This window comes from Cydia amplana, chromosome 2 (assembly GCF_948474715.1).
Source record: "Cydia amplana chromosome 2, ilCydAmpl1.1, whole genome shotgun sequence".
NCBI classification, from domain to species: Eukaryota; Metazoa; Arthropoda; class Insecta; order Lepidoptera; family Tortricidae; genus Cydia; species Cydia amplana.
The window spans coordinates 17,420,693-17,434,573 of NC_086070.1; the positions used below are offsets into that span (position 1 = coordinate 17,420,693).

General features: G+C 34.3%; 1 protein-coding gene across 1 annotated transcript in view; it reads right to left on the reverse strand.

Annotated features, from left to right (window-relative positions):
• Positions 1-13,881, reverse strand: part of LOC134659203 (uncharacterized) — an 89,408-nt gene that overhangs the window by 46,412 nt on the left and 29,115 nt on the right. The window lies entirely within an intron of this gene.

Sequence of the window (13,881 nt, forward strand, 5' to 3'; positions counted from 1 at the left end):
TTTTTGGTAAATTAATTTGGGGGAAAAAGTTGGTGTGAATGCTATGAAGACAGATGTTGAGAATGAAAAAGCTTAAGGGTATTACTGAAATGGAATCATTAAAAATGATAAAACGCTCTCAAAGTGATACGGAAAAACTTTACGGATTACTTTTAGTAGGTAATGTACATCGTGGTAGACGGTATTAATGTACCTAAGCAAAACACCAGAGTTTATAGTTATTAATAGCCACGCTAGGATATGTAACTCGACAAACAAACCCACTTAGGCTAGAAGTCATCATTAGCGTTATTGCCACCCCTTGCCATTACGTATAACCCTCCAAATCCCGCTGTTCCCAACACATTAGCTGGGTTTATTGCAGTGCATTGGATGGACAGGCGTAATCGAGAAGAAGAGTTATGGCAACATTACTGACCCAATTTGGGGATAAATAAAAAAAGTATTCCGGCAAATGACTGCACTCACATGCAGTACAATCGCCATCACTGCGACCAAGGTGCTCAAAAATAACTGCACACGCACTCTAATGTCTTGAGAATAGATAGGATTTGTTCAGATACCTACCTATTTGTGAACATCTTGGCCGCTTTTATATATCGGAATTTATCTGATGGCGACTGTACATATTTTTTCATTTCTGTCTTCTTCTAAAAACCCCTAAGTGCCACGTCAAAACAAAACGGTAGACGTATTGTTGTTACTCACCAAAGTTTGGTGGGCAACAATGAACCCGACTAAATTACGTACGAGTACACACATGTTTAAAATATAATTTCGTCGCGTTGCGTATGTTCTGTTCGTATGTGTGAAACCTAAAACAAATAATACTGCCCTGCTAAGCCGAAAAGCGCTATCTCAAAAGAAAATTCATTGCTAACATATACTTTAGTTTCTATAGCTGAGAATTCGATTTTCAATATCATTTGTTTTTGAGATAGCGCTACTTGGCTTAGGAGGGCAGAATACTACCTATAGAGTTGCCACATGCGTGCACCCGTGAAGGTAGTCTTTGCTTTTAGGTTTCACAAAACAAAAAAGAACATGCTTCGTATTATTTACGAGTAAATAGTTACTAGTCAAATAAGAGTAAAATAACAATTTGGCCTTTGTTCTGTTATTATTTATATAAACACGTAATGCATTACAATGAGATAGAATCCGCTGTTTTCCCCAGGGATCCTGAAACTAGAAAAAAACAATGAATACAAAAACCCACTATTGAAAGTGTTTTTCTTCCAAATCGAATATGTTGTCAGTGTTATTTTTTCAACAAGTAAACAAGCAGGTTATTGTTTATAAAACATTAAACTGAATACGAATTTTAATATATGAATAATCTCCTTCTTGAAAGTCAGGTCCAATATACATTACTATTGTCTTTGTTGATTTAAAGCATCATTTAGTACATGCTGGATTTGTTTTCTATTTTTTACAACGATATAAATGTAATGGTAAAGATACTTGACTATGGAAATGGCTCTAATTTTAGTATTTCAATATGTGAGAAAATCAGCACTAGACATACAACTTAATATATTCGCTAAGTCGAATTAAACTGAAATATAAATAATGAAAATATAGAATTTTAAACTTAAAACTAATATTTTAAGTACGAGTGAGTTTGTGATAGCAAAAATAACAAAATTAATTAAGTTATTTTTCACCTCAGCAGCTCGAACAAGGGTACTTTGCTACTTAAAAACAGTGAGCAAAATCGCATTTTGCTCACTGAGTGAGACAAAATGACATTCAAGTGACCTTAATATTCAAATGTCATTTCAACATGCGGGGTCTAATACAAGTTCGAAATACTTGGATTCTATTATCTCTGTCCCTTTCACGTCTTTAGCAAAAAGAAAGAGACAAAAAAAGTTCAAACTACATTCAACGGTACATTGACGGTTTATAATAGACCCCCGAAATACGTCAGAACGCATCGTTCCAAAATACATACGAGTATGGATTCTTAATAATTAATTAATGAAAATAAAATTTAAGATTTCATAAAAACTGATAAAAACACTATATTTTACGTTATTTATTGTACGATTAAAATAATGAACCCCAAAAATACACAGAATATCACGCAAAATAAATAATTATAGTTTTAAGAACCTCTACAAACACAAATAGTAAACTAGTATCCGCAATTCGGACCGTATCTTACAATGTTTTTTTTTACAAAAAAAGTTGTTGATTGAAGTGTCAATCAATTGATGGTCATTGTTTCCATTTATTACCTATTTAACTGAAATTTACTACGTTTTGTTTTTGTGTTTGATTGTGGTAATTCAACGTAATTGTTAGTATATCTTAAGAAAACATAAGTGAATAGGTAAGTGATGAAGAAGGATTACATTTTTCAGGTTGTCTAATATGTTCTCACTGCTGCATGCTGAGGTGAAAAAGTTTTGTGAACTACACGAGATCAAAGTTATTTACATCTCGTGCGCTTTTGAATTCCTTACTACGCTCAAGATTCTAAATGGAATATTATTAATACTATGGAATCTTTCGCTTGCACGGGACTCAAAATAAGCACTCGAAGAAATATCAAACTTTGATCTCTTGTTGTACAAATAACTATTTTCAAATGATAGGCGATTTTATGATATATTCGAATAATAGTTTTCCGTAGTCAAGTAGTATTATTAAAACGAGATGTTTATATAGCTGTAAAGTAATAGAACAAACTATCTTGTTAAATCCCGCAAAGCACGTCCAACAAATCCAGTATCTACTAAACGTTTCTAAATTACCAAATCAATAAAGCTATAGGTACTCATAAGTTTATTCCGATGCAGACTCGTAGCTTGTTATAGCCGCGCACCTGCCGCCGTCCGAATGGCAATATTTCTCGCTGTCTCCAGTTTGTTTTCTTTTTTATCTGGAGCGGACTTAGTGGGTCGAACAAAACACGCTAACTTGTTATTTAAAGCATTTCAAGTTATAAATGACTAATTTTCTGAAATGTTAACTTAATACCAATGATATTATATAAACATAGGTTATACTCATACTTGAGGAGCACAAAAAATACTTCCATATTTATTTCTGTGCCTACGAAGAAATCTGTTATTTTTTATTAATTTTCTCATTCCATTCATCTTTGTCACACTCGTTGTTAAACATAAGGTCATCTCATTCTCTTTCGGTGTTCGGGAGCTCATTAGCACGTGCACATTTCTCGCTTGTCCAGCCACGACTAAACGCAACTTGTCCAATTTGTCACAAGGTAAGCGCTTCAATTTTGGAACGCCTATAACCTATCTTGAGTTATAAATCATTGCTTAATACGTTATATTTAACATTTCCCTCGTTTTTTAACTGACTTCCAAACCTCAAAAGGAGGAAGTTATCAATTCGGTTGTATGTTTTTTTTTATTATACCGTTTTACTGGTAAATGTATAAACAGGTGATAAATACTGCAAGTAAGTCATTGTTCGTTCAATGCATTTAATCTTACCGTTGTTTTTATAGGTACCTACGCGGAGCGAGAAACTTAAAACAGATCTCATAGAGGAGGATAGTTTTTTTTTTGCTTCTCATTGATAATTAAATTTGAAATTAAATTTGTATATCTATTGACATTTAGAGTCTATTAATTTACTAACGACGTTTTATCGCTTTCGCTCATTACTATAAGCAAACCGAATTATACCAGCACTATGGCTTTAAATAGGTACGTACGTAAATCTATTCTATGAATTGGGATAAATTCAGTGTTTATTTCAATTTGTTCGCGCCGTGGTTTTGTTTGTATGTTTATTTATTATGGTACAAGCTAATTCCAATATGAAATGTAAGTCTTACATCAGTTACATATTATAAAACAAAGTCCGCCGCATCTGTCTGTTTGTATGTTCGCGATAAACTCAAAAACGATTGAACAGATTTTCATGCCGTTTCCACCTATGAATAGAGTGATTCTTGAGGAATTTAAGGTTCAAATGTATAATTTGTAAAGCGTAACCCGTGCGAAGCCAGGGCGGGTCGCTAGTTTATAATATATTTATTTTATTTAGAATATAATTGATACGACTATATTCGTTTACGTGTAAGCCAAAGTAATTGTTTAAAAAAAAACATCGAAAACGAGTTAATTGTTATAGTGAACATAAAATATAACTTTTTTTTTTCAGTGAGAACCAAACCAAATGAAGGTAGATTCAGATTTATTAATTACAAAACATACTATTGCGTCACAAATTACATTCATGACAATTTATTTGAATCTACTATATTGCGATCGTCAAAAATAAATTCTAGTAATAACATCATAATCCGGATAGCTTAATCATTGCAATAATTGTACATTAAAAAAATAAACTAACATATCTATAAAATAAAACTAAATTAAAACTAAAATCTAATACTAAATAAAATAATTACACAATGAAAATTTTCACTTGAAAAGGATTGCCAAGCTAGAATTTATAGAAAATAACAAACATATGGGGCATTATCTATGAAAAGGGACCTTAATCGTCGATGGCGCTTACGCCGCACAGCGTCGCGCGGCATTGTATTTATATTGGAGCATCGTTAATAATGACGTAAGCGCCATCGACAATATTTTTCATAGATAACGTCACATATGAAGTACATATAAGTTCCTATATACCTTCTACGAGCAAGTGTGATAAAGAAACTGTTACTTGCTACGTATTCATTTAGTTCTCAATTGAGTCATCCGCAAGTCTGCGTATCTGGAGGCCCCAATTGAGCCAATTTAGTCATCAGACCGTAATGTCGGAGATTTAAGATGATGAATTGATGATGATAATAGCAAATTACCTATATTAAGTTTTTTAATTGACATAACTTTTTCCCATGTTGGCAAACTTAAAGTTAAGTATAAAACGTAATTAAAACGTCTTAAAATAATATATCATACGTGCGTAATTCGTCGTTGGATAACATAGGATAGGGGGTAAAAAAGTGCTACGGGCTACGAAGTAGCAGACATGTTCGTACTTTTTAAATCCAAACTCGCTTTGATATTTCTTTAAATTGAGCCAGGGAGGCCCTTCGCCCTTTAACAATTTCAATTTGATTTGATAGCATTTTAGAATTATTCGCAGTGTATCTCGCTGTTACTTATAAAGGTGAGCACAGGAGATATTTATGTACTATGATGAATTTCAAATCAATATAAAATCCATTTCAGATATTTATATCAGAAAGCGACATCCGTGTATTTGACGCATTCACTGCCAACGTTTTCGTAGCGCTACGTGTAGCCGATTCTAGTGTTTTTCCGCGTTGTAGAGGAAAGCGACTACGAACAGAGCGCCCGTCGAGCACCCTCCCGGTATTCAATGTGTTAAGAAATTAAAAGTGTTAATTTTTTGCGCGAATCACTTTATGATATATCGCTCATAACCATACCCTTGGGTTTTGGGAGCGGGAATGATTTCGTGTACCTATTTATAATTTTGTTTACTGTAAAATATTTACCAAACTATGAATTACCTAATAGGAAGAGGTAGTGATACTTGTAAATGTTAAAATAGTTTCCGTTTTTTTACAGTTTTCACCTATTTTTGGCTAGTGTAAAACTTTCCCGCACCCGAACCCCGAAGTATGCTCTTAACTTATGACGAATCAAAATTTAACCTAAAGCGTTCCCCCAATGAGCTATAATTTACGTAAGTTGAAGTAAACTCAGATTAGCTATAATTGGGCACTTACGATGCTTCAAAGGGAACTTTGAGATTATATCGAGCAGAATTAACAATACACGCTTTGATGCGCTAATTGTACATAGTAAATGATGACGCTATGACTTCGGCCATATGTGGCGGGATGTTGGGCTACGTATAATTATGATACTCGAGTAGGTATTGATAACATTAACAATTAATGTTATAGAATAAGGTTAACCAAAATTTGAGTTAAGTAATTCTCAATATATGCCTATTATGGCTAAGCTGAGTATTTACTAGAAATTGAATTTATTTAATTAGTATACTGTCTGTGCTTTATGTGGTTTTAGGTAGTTTACTCCATTTATGAGCTAATAAATTCACATTTTTACATATGAATAATTTACTAATTTGATAATGCATAACCTAATTTTTACTGCGCTTAAATTATAATTTTAGTGTAGGTACTCTAGGTTATACATACCTTTTATCTACCTGTTACCTGTAAGTTAACTGGTTAATTTTAAGTAAAGTATGTGGTCGCAATCTACATAAATGTATTCGTGTAGCTCCACTAAGAAACCTCTCTCTAAGAGGATGACTTCTACTTTAATAAAACATAATTCTCAACTGAATGTTCTTTGTATTTTCACATATGTATAAGTGTACCTTTCATTTACAAACATAGAATGCAGAATTGTGACGCATCACGCGCCTGCAGTCAAAGCGTTTGATCAGGGAGGCGTGGCGATGCACGACAACAATATGGTCAGGGCTCGTAGCCAACGTTCCAATCGTTAACGCTACGTAGCGTATCGTAGTCATCTCTCTCTGTCACTCTTCCACACTAGTGCGACAGTGACAGTTGCGTTTCGTTCGCTACCGAGCGTTAACGATTGCACGTTGCACCTAGGTCACGTATTTAAGTAGAGAACATTATGGTTATAACTAACATATCACGTGTATATTGCCGGTTTGTAAACAAAATCTCATACTCTTAGATTCTATGTTTTACTTACTAAATTACGTTTTTAAGGTTCCGTAGTTAAAAAGAATGTCTAAAATTGTATCCATATTGTCTTTTTGAATGTATGTCCTTTCGTTCGCAGCGGGTATAATTTATTATTTATTGCACAAAAGAAAAACTTATCGTACAAAAGGTATTATATACCAGTCAATTTTAAGGCAAAGCAGAGAGATTGTGGGCTGTGCTACTACTACTATCTACCAACAACATCGTGCTTCATGACCCCGACGCAAGACCAGCGCTTGCCCAGCCAGGCTAGCAGTAGCACCATGCCGAGGCGCAACCATTTCGTGACTTATAATTATGGCAGGCGTGTCTCACATCGCGATTTCGTCGCTTTGCTACAGGTAGCTAAAAGTACATCCGTTCGGCCCCAATTTTGGGGAAAGCCATAAGCCGCGCGTGGCGCTGTCGCCACCTAGTGGCCATATCTGTGCTGATCGTAACAGACGCGTTTTGTTAGAGAGTGAGTCTTCTGTACTTAGTACTATTATTTATTCTGTGATTATGGTAAGTTTATCGCGTAACGTGCTTTTTTGTTCTTTTATTTTGCCACGAATAAACGTTCTCTATTGTCTATTCTATTATCAAAATATAAAAACACAAAGCTAAATTAAAATTTTAACATAAATATGCAAGAACATTTTAATATAAATATAATACAATACAATATATTATATACAGAGATCTACATATATCAATGTATAAATATATATACATGTATAAAATGTATTGATGTCATATATAGACAAATAGATTTTATATAGTCCTATTTACAATGCTACTAACGATACCTAAGCACCTATATTATTTAATATAAATTACGCCGTCTAAGTGTTAATACACGCGATTTGAAAATTAAGATGTTTTGAAAAATAATAAAATTAAATAAGTTCTCAGAAACTGTGTAGTCGGGCTGGTGGCGCCAACGTAGCAGTTAATTAAGTTTTCATACTGTTATTGACATTTCTTGTAGTAAAAATATAGTTTAATTAGCTCTCCGAAGAAAGTTTTAGTACAACTTTGATTAACGTACCGTTTTAAATAGTTTGCTAAACTTTTACTAGATGAAAGAAAGCTGCATTAGTACCTATTTTTACCTTTATCCAATTGTTTTATTTAGAAGTGTTATAAAACTGTACAAAATATTAACTGTAAAATATACTATTCTAACACATAACAGTACAAATACTATTATGTGTGTGTTATTATTACTTAATAGTTATATTATCACTTCATTCCATACCGTTATGCTTCTTTTATGCTTCTTTAGTAAATACTTATACCGTAAGTACACAATAAGGAACCTATTAAAATTCTGTTATCAGAACTTTGCATGAAATTATTTAATTAAGCGAAGTTTATACCACAGTTAAATATCATCAAAAAGGCCTCACAATTTTAATTATTATTTACCTACTCTTAAAAAAAAACCATTCGTATATTTTGCATAATTAAATTATTATTGAAGATAAGCTAGCGTTGGAAAATTGTAATTAATTACGCCACGTAGTTAAAGTTTCTTTCAATAAATATTTAATAGAAATACCGAAACGAATATACGGTAATTAAGAATATAATCGTGTCACATATTTTTCTCAATACCTATAAAAAAGTTTAGGTATAGTCTTATAGGGTATTTGACAAAATTATATGGGGCAATGTATCGTACGTATGTTCGTTTAGAAAAACCCCGAATGCACCCTTTCCCAAATCGACAAGAGTTGTCTCTCATCCTGAGGAATTACTTTGCTCCATTCGACACCCGTATATTGTTAAGCTTTAATCAATTATTCCAATATTATTTTGCTTGCTAACGCTTAAATTAAAATAGTATAAGTATTAAAAATTAAAATAAACAAACGTGGTCAAATTTCCAATTAGTCTGCTGTCATTGCTCCAAAATGATAGGAATTATTTACAAGGCATTTGTATTCAAACAATTTCACCTGTCAGTATAGAAATGGTATGTAGATATTAAATCGCAATCCGGTGGCTATTGTTAGTGAACTATTTCTATTGTGTATTGTTGTTAGTTTGTATTGACACGTAAACATTTATCCGTTCAATGTTGACCATACTTATTCTTACTTACCATCATATTAACACGTTCACTTACGGCCGGCCTTTTAATAGAGCCTTGCCGTGACCCATATGTGGGGCACGGGACAGTGAACATGTTAATTGTATGTTATCTATTGGATTTAATTAAATTACATTTAAAGTGTTCAACTACAAAGTATATTTGGGGCAGTTGGACAAATAAGTGACTATGGTTGTAGTAGAGATGACTGGGGTTATTTGTGACCCGAAAATGCCGATTAAATTGAAGGGACAGGTCTATAAGACCATCATTGCCCTTCTGTCAGCGACTCTTGGCCTTTACTAGAGCGGCACAAGCAGGAATTGCGTGTCACGGAAATAAAGATGCTGCGGTGGATGTGCGGAGTTTCACGCAAGGATCGCGTCCGAAACGCCCACATTCGGGGTAGTCTTGGCGTCCGTGACATCGCTGACAAACTGCAAGAGTGCTGCCTTCGTTGATATGGCCACGTCTCGCGCAGACCGGCAAGTTACATGGGTAACAAGTGTAGGTACTCTAGGTTATACATACCTTTTATCTACCTGTTACCTGTAAGTTAACTGGTTAATTTTAAGTAAAGTATGTGGTCGCAATCTACATAAATGTATTCGTGTAGCTCCACTAAGAAACCTCTCTCTAAGAGGATGACTTCTACTTTAATAAAACATAATTCTCAACTGAATGTTCTTTGTATTTTCACATATGTATAAGTGTACCTTTCATTTACAAACATAGAATGCAGAATTGTGACGCATCACGCGCCTGCAGTCAAAGCGTTTGATCAGGGAGGCGTGGCGATGCACGACAACAATATGGTCAGGGCTCGTAGCCAACGTTCCAATCGTTAACGCTACGTAGCGTATCGTAGTCATCTCTCTCTGTCACTCTTCCACACTAGTGCGACAGTGACAGTTGCGTTTCGTTCGCTACCGAGCGTTAACGATTGCACGTTGCACCTAGGTCACGTATTTAAGTAGAGAACATTATGGTTATAACTAACATATCACGTGTATATTGCCGGTTTGTAAACAAAATCTCATACTCTTAGATTCTATGTTTTACTTACTAAATTACGTTTTTAAGGTTCCGTAGTTAAAAAGAATGTCTAAAATTGTATCCATATTGTCTTTTTGAATGTATGTCCTTTCGTTCGCAGCGGGTATAATTTATTATTTATTGCACAAAAGAAAAACTTATCGTACAAAAGGTATTATATACCAGTCAATTTTAAGGCAAAGCAGAGAGATTGTGGGCGGTGCTACTACTACTATCTACCAACAACATCGTGCTTCATGACCCCGACGCAAGACCAGCGCTTGCCCAGCCAGGCTAGCAGTAGCACCATGCCGAGGCGCAACCATTTCGTGACTTATAATTATGGCAGGCGTGTCTCACATCGCGATTTCGTCGCTTTGCTACAGGTAGCTAAAAGTACATCCGTTCGGCCCCAATTTTGGGGAAAGCCATAAGCCGCGCGTGGCGCTGTCGCCACCTAGTGGCCATATCTGTGCTGATCGTAACAGACGCGTTTTGTTAGAGAGTGAGTCTTCTGTACTTAGTACTATTATTTATTCTGTGATTATGGTAAGTTTATCGCGTAACGTGCTTTTTTGTTCTTTTATTTTGCCACGAATAAACGTTCTCTATTGTCTATTCTATTATCAAAATATAAAAACACAAAGCTAAATTAAAATTTTAACATAAATATGCAAGAACATTTTAATATAAATATAATACAATACAATATATTATATACAGAGATCTACATATATCAATGTATAAATATATATACATGTATAAAATGTATTGATGTCATATATAGACAAATAGATTTTATATAGTCCTATTTACAATGCTACTAACGATACCTAAGCACCTATATTATTTAATATAAATTACGCCGTCTAAGTGTTAATACACGCGATTTGAAAATTAAGATGTTTTGAAAAATAATAAAATTAAATAAGTTCTCAGAAACTGTGTAGTCGGGCTGGTGGCGCCAACGTAGCAGTTAATTAAGTTTTCATACTGTTATTGACATTTCTTGTAGTAAAAATATAGTTTAATTAGCTCTCCGAAGAAAGTTTTAGTACAACTTTGATTAACGTACCGTTTTAAATAGTTTGCTAAACTTTTACTAGATGAAAGAAAGCTGCATTAGTACCTATTTTTACCTTTATCCAATTGTTTTATTTAGAAGTGTTATAAAACTGTACAAAATATTAACTGTAAAATATACTATTCTAACACATAACAGTACAAATACTATTATGTGTGTGTTATTATTACTTAATAGTTATATTATCACTTCATTCCATACCGTTATGCTTCTTTTATGCTTCTTTAGTAAATACTTATACCGTAAGTACACAATAAGGAACCTATTAAAATTCTGTTATCAGAACTTTGCATGAAATTATTTAATTAAGCGAAGTTTATACCACAGTTAAATATCATCAAAAAGGCCTCACAATTTTAATTATTATTTACCTACTCTTAAAAAAAAACCATTCGTATATTTTGCATAATTAAATTATTATTGAAGATAAGCTAGCGTTGGAAAATTGTAATTAATTACGCCACGTAGTTAAAGTTTCTTTCAATAAATATTTAATAGAAATACCGAAACGAATATACGGTAATTAAGAATATAATCGTGTCACATATTTTTCTCAATACCTATAAAAAAGTTTAGGTATAGTCTTATAGGGTATTTGACAAAATTATATGGGGCAATGTATCGTACGTATGTTCGTTTAGAAAAACCCCGAATGCACCCTTTCCCAAATCGACAAGAGTTGTCTCTCATCCTGAGGAATTACTTTGCTCCATTCGACACCCGTATATTGTTAAGCTTTAATCAATTATTCCAATATTATTTTGCTTGCTAACGCTTAAATTAAAATAGTATAAGTATTAAAAATTAAAATAAACAAACGTGGTCAAATTTCCAATTAGTCTGCTGTCATTGCTCCAAAATGATAGGAATTATTTACAAGGCATTTGTATTCAAACAATTTCACCTGTCAGTATAGAAATGGTATGTAGATATTAAATCGCAATCCGGTGGCTATTGTTAGTGAACTATTTCTATTGTGTATTGTTGTTAGTTTGTATTGACACGTAAACATTTATCCGTTCAATGTTGACCATACTTATTCTTACTTACCATCATATTAACACGTTCACTTACGGCCGGCCTTTTAATAGAGCCTTGCCGTGACCCATATGTGGGGCACGGGACAGAGAACATGTTAATTGTATGTTATCTATTGGATTTAATTAAATTACATTTAAAGTGTTCAACTACAAAGTATATTTGGGGCAGTTGGACAAATAAGTGACTATGGTTGTAGTAGAGATGACTGGGGTTATTTGTGACCCGAAAATGCCGATTAAATTGAAGGGACAGGTCTATAAGACCATCATTGCCCTTCTGTCAGCGACTCTTGGCCTTTACTAGAGCGGCACAAGCAGGAATTGCGTGTCACGGAAATAAAGATGCTGCGGTGGATGTGCGGAGTTTCACGCAAGGATCGCGTCCGAAACGCCCACATTCGGGGTAGTCTTGGCGTCCGTGACATCGCTGACAAACTGCAAGAGTGCTGCCTTCGTTGATATGGCCACGTCTCGCGCAGACCGGCAAGTTACATGGGTAACAAATGCCTGGCCATGCCGCCTCCTCCCGGTACGGGAAGAAAAGGCCAGGCCGGCCCAGGAAGCGATGGCTTGATGTCGTTACGGAGGACATGCGTGCCAACGGACTCACCACCAGGGACGCCGAAGATCGGGCAAAGTGGACACGAAGGAGTCGGAACGCGGACCCCGGGTCCTCGCGCCCCGCGCGGGGGCACAGCCGGGATTAACGCCAGGATGATGATGATGATGGACAAATAAGTGACTACAATTTAGCTAAATACTTGTAATAGTATTCATTTTTATCATCAACCCGGTAATATCCCAACATGTAAAATAATACTTGCGGACTTTGCATCAAAAAGCACTATTATTAAAGAGGATTCGTACTAAATATTAAAGAGGTAATAAAATATTACTTAGAATCAAAATAATTATCCTCATTATTATGTATATTGTATAAGTACAGTATTTTGAGATAGTATTATTAGGTATCTTAAACGTAAACACGCTATTCTGAGCGTTGCTAATGGCGAAGGTGGCTTCCTTCATGACGAACAAACAAACAATTGTTCGGGTGATCTCAAGTTATTTATGGCTCGTAATAAGTAGCTGAGTGGTATTAATGTATGTAACGAGCGGCCACCCGCGGGCAAAGAAGAAAACAATTTGATGACTCGTTTGATGCCTATTGTTGATAGTAGCGGAATTTACGTAAATTTTGTTACTTGTGATTTACGATCAATATCTGAAAATTGGGTATTTGCGTTTGCAATCAATTTTATTTAAATTTTTTAACATACCTAATGGTAATGTATGAGCTCATATAGTTTGAAAAATAATGTTCATGGTTCATCATGTGTGATATTCACACAAATATCGTTCAATAAAATGGTTAGTTTTAATTGAAATTGTAATCGAATAAACACTTTTAAAAAAATGTGTAAATTATTAAAACTGAAGTAGGTATTACATTTTTCATAAGCTGTAACTATCTGAATTTCTTAATGCCGGTATCACAAAAATCTTCAGAATATTAATAATGCTACGATACAGATTTTTTTGAGCAGGAATTTTATCATTTCCTTTATGAAATACAAAATTCTTTAGGTATACGCGGAGTATATACTGTCTACTGACTCGAACAAGATTGAAGTCAATGTCTCGTTTATAATTCTTAATACCAACTTCAAAGTGTTTGTGTTCAAAATGGCGGAATTAACATTAGAATTCGAATGAAAATATTACACTTAGGGTTATAATTTGCTGAGTTTTATAAAACGAAACTTTATTAAAAATATGGCCCAACAGATATGAGTAGACACACAACAATGAAAATGGGACAAGGCCAAGAGTCACATAAGATTTATTTTTAAAGTTGCATTCGAGCAATTTCATGCTTCTACACATATCCGGCCGCACAATTGGCTTAAAGTTGAATCGCATTTAATTATACGCGAAACGTTGCTCTGTACCGAACAGT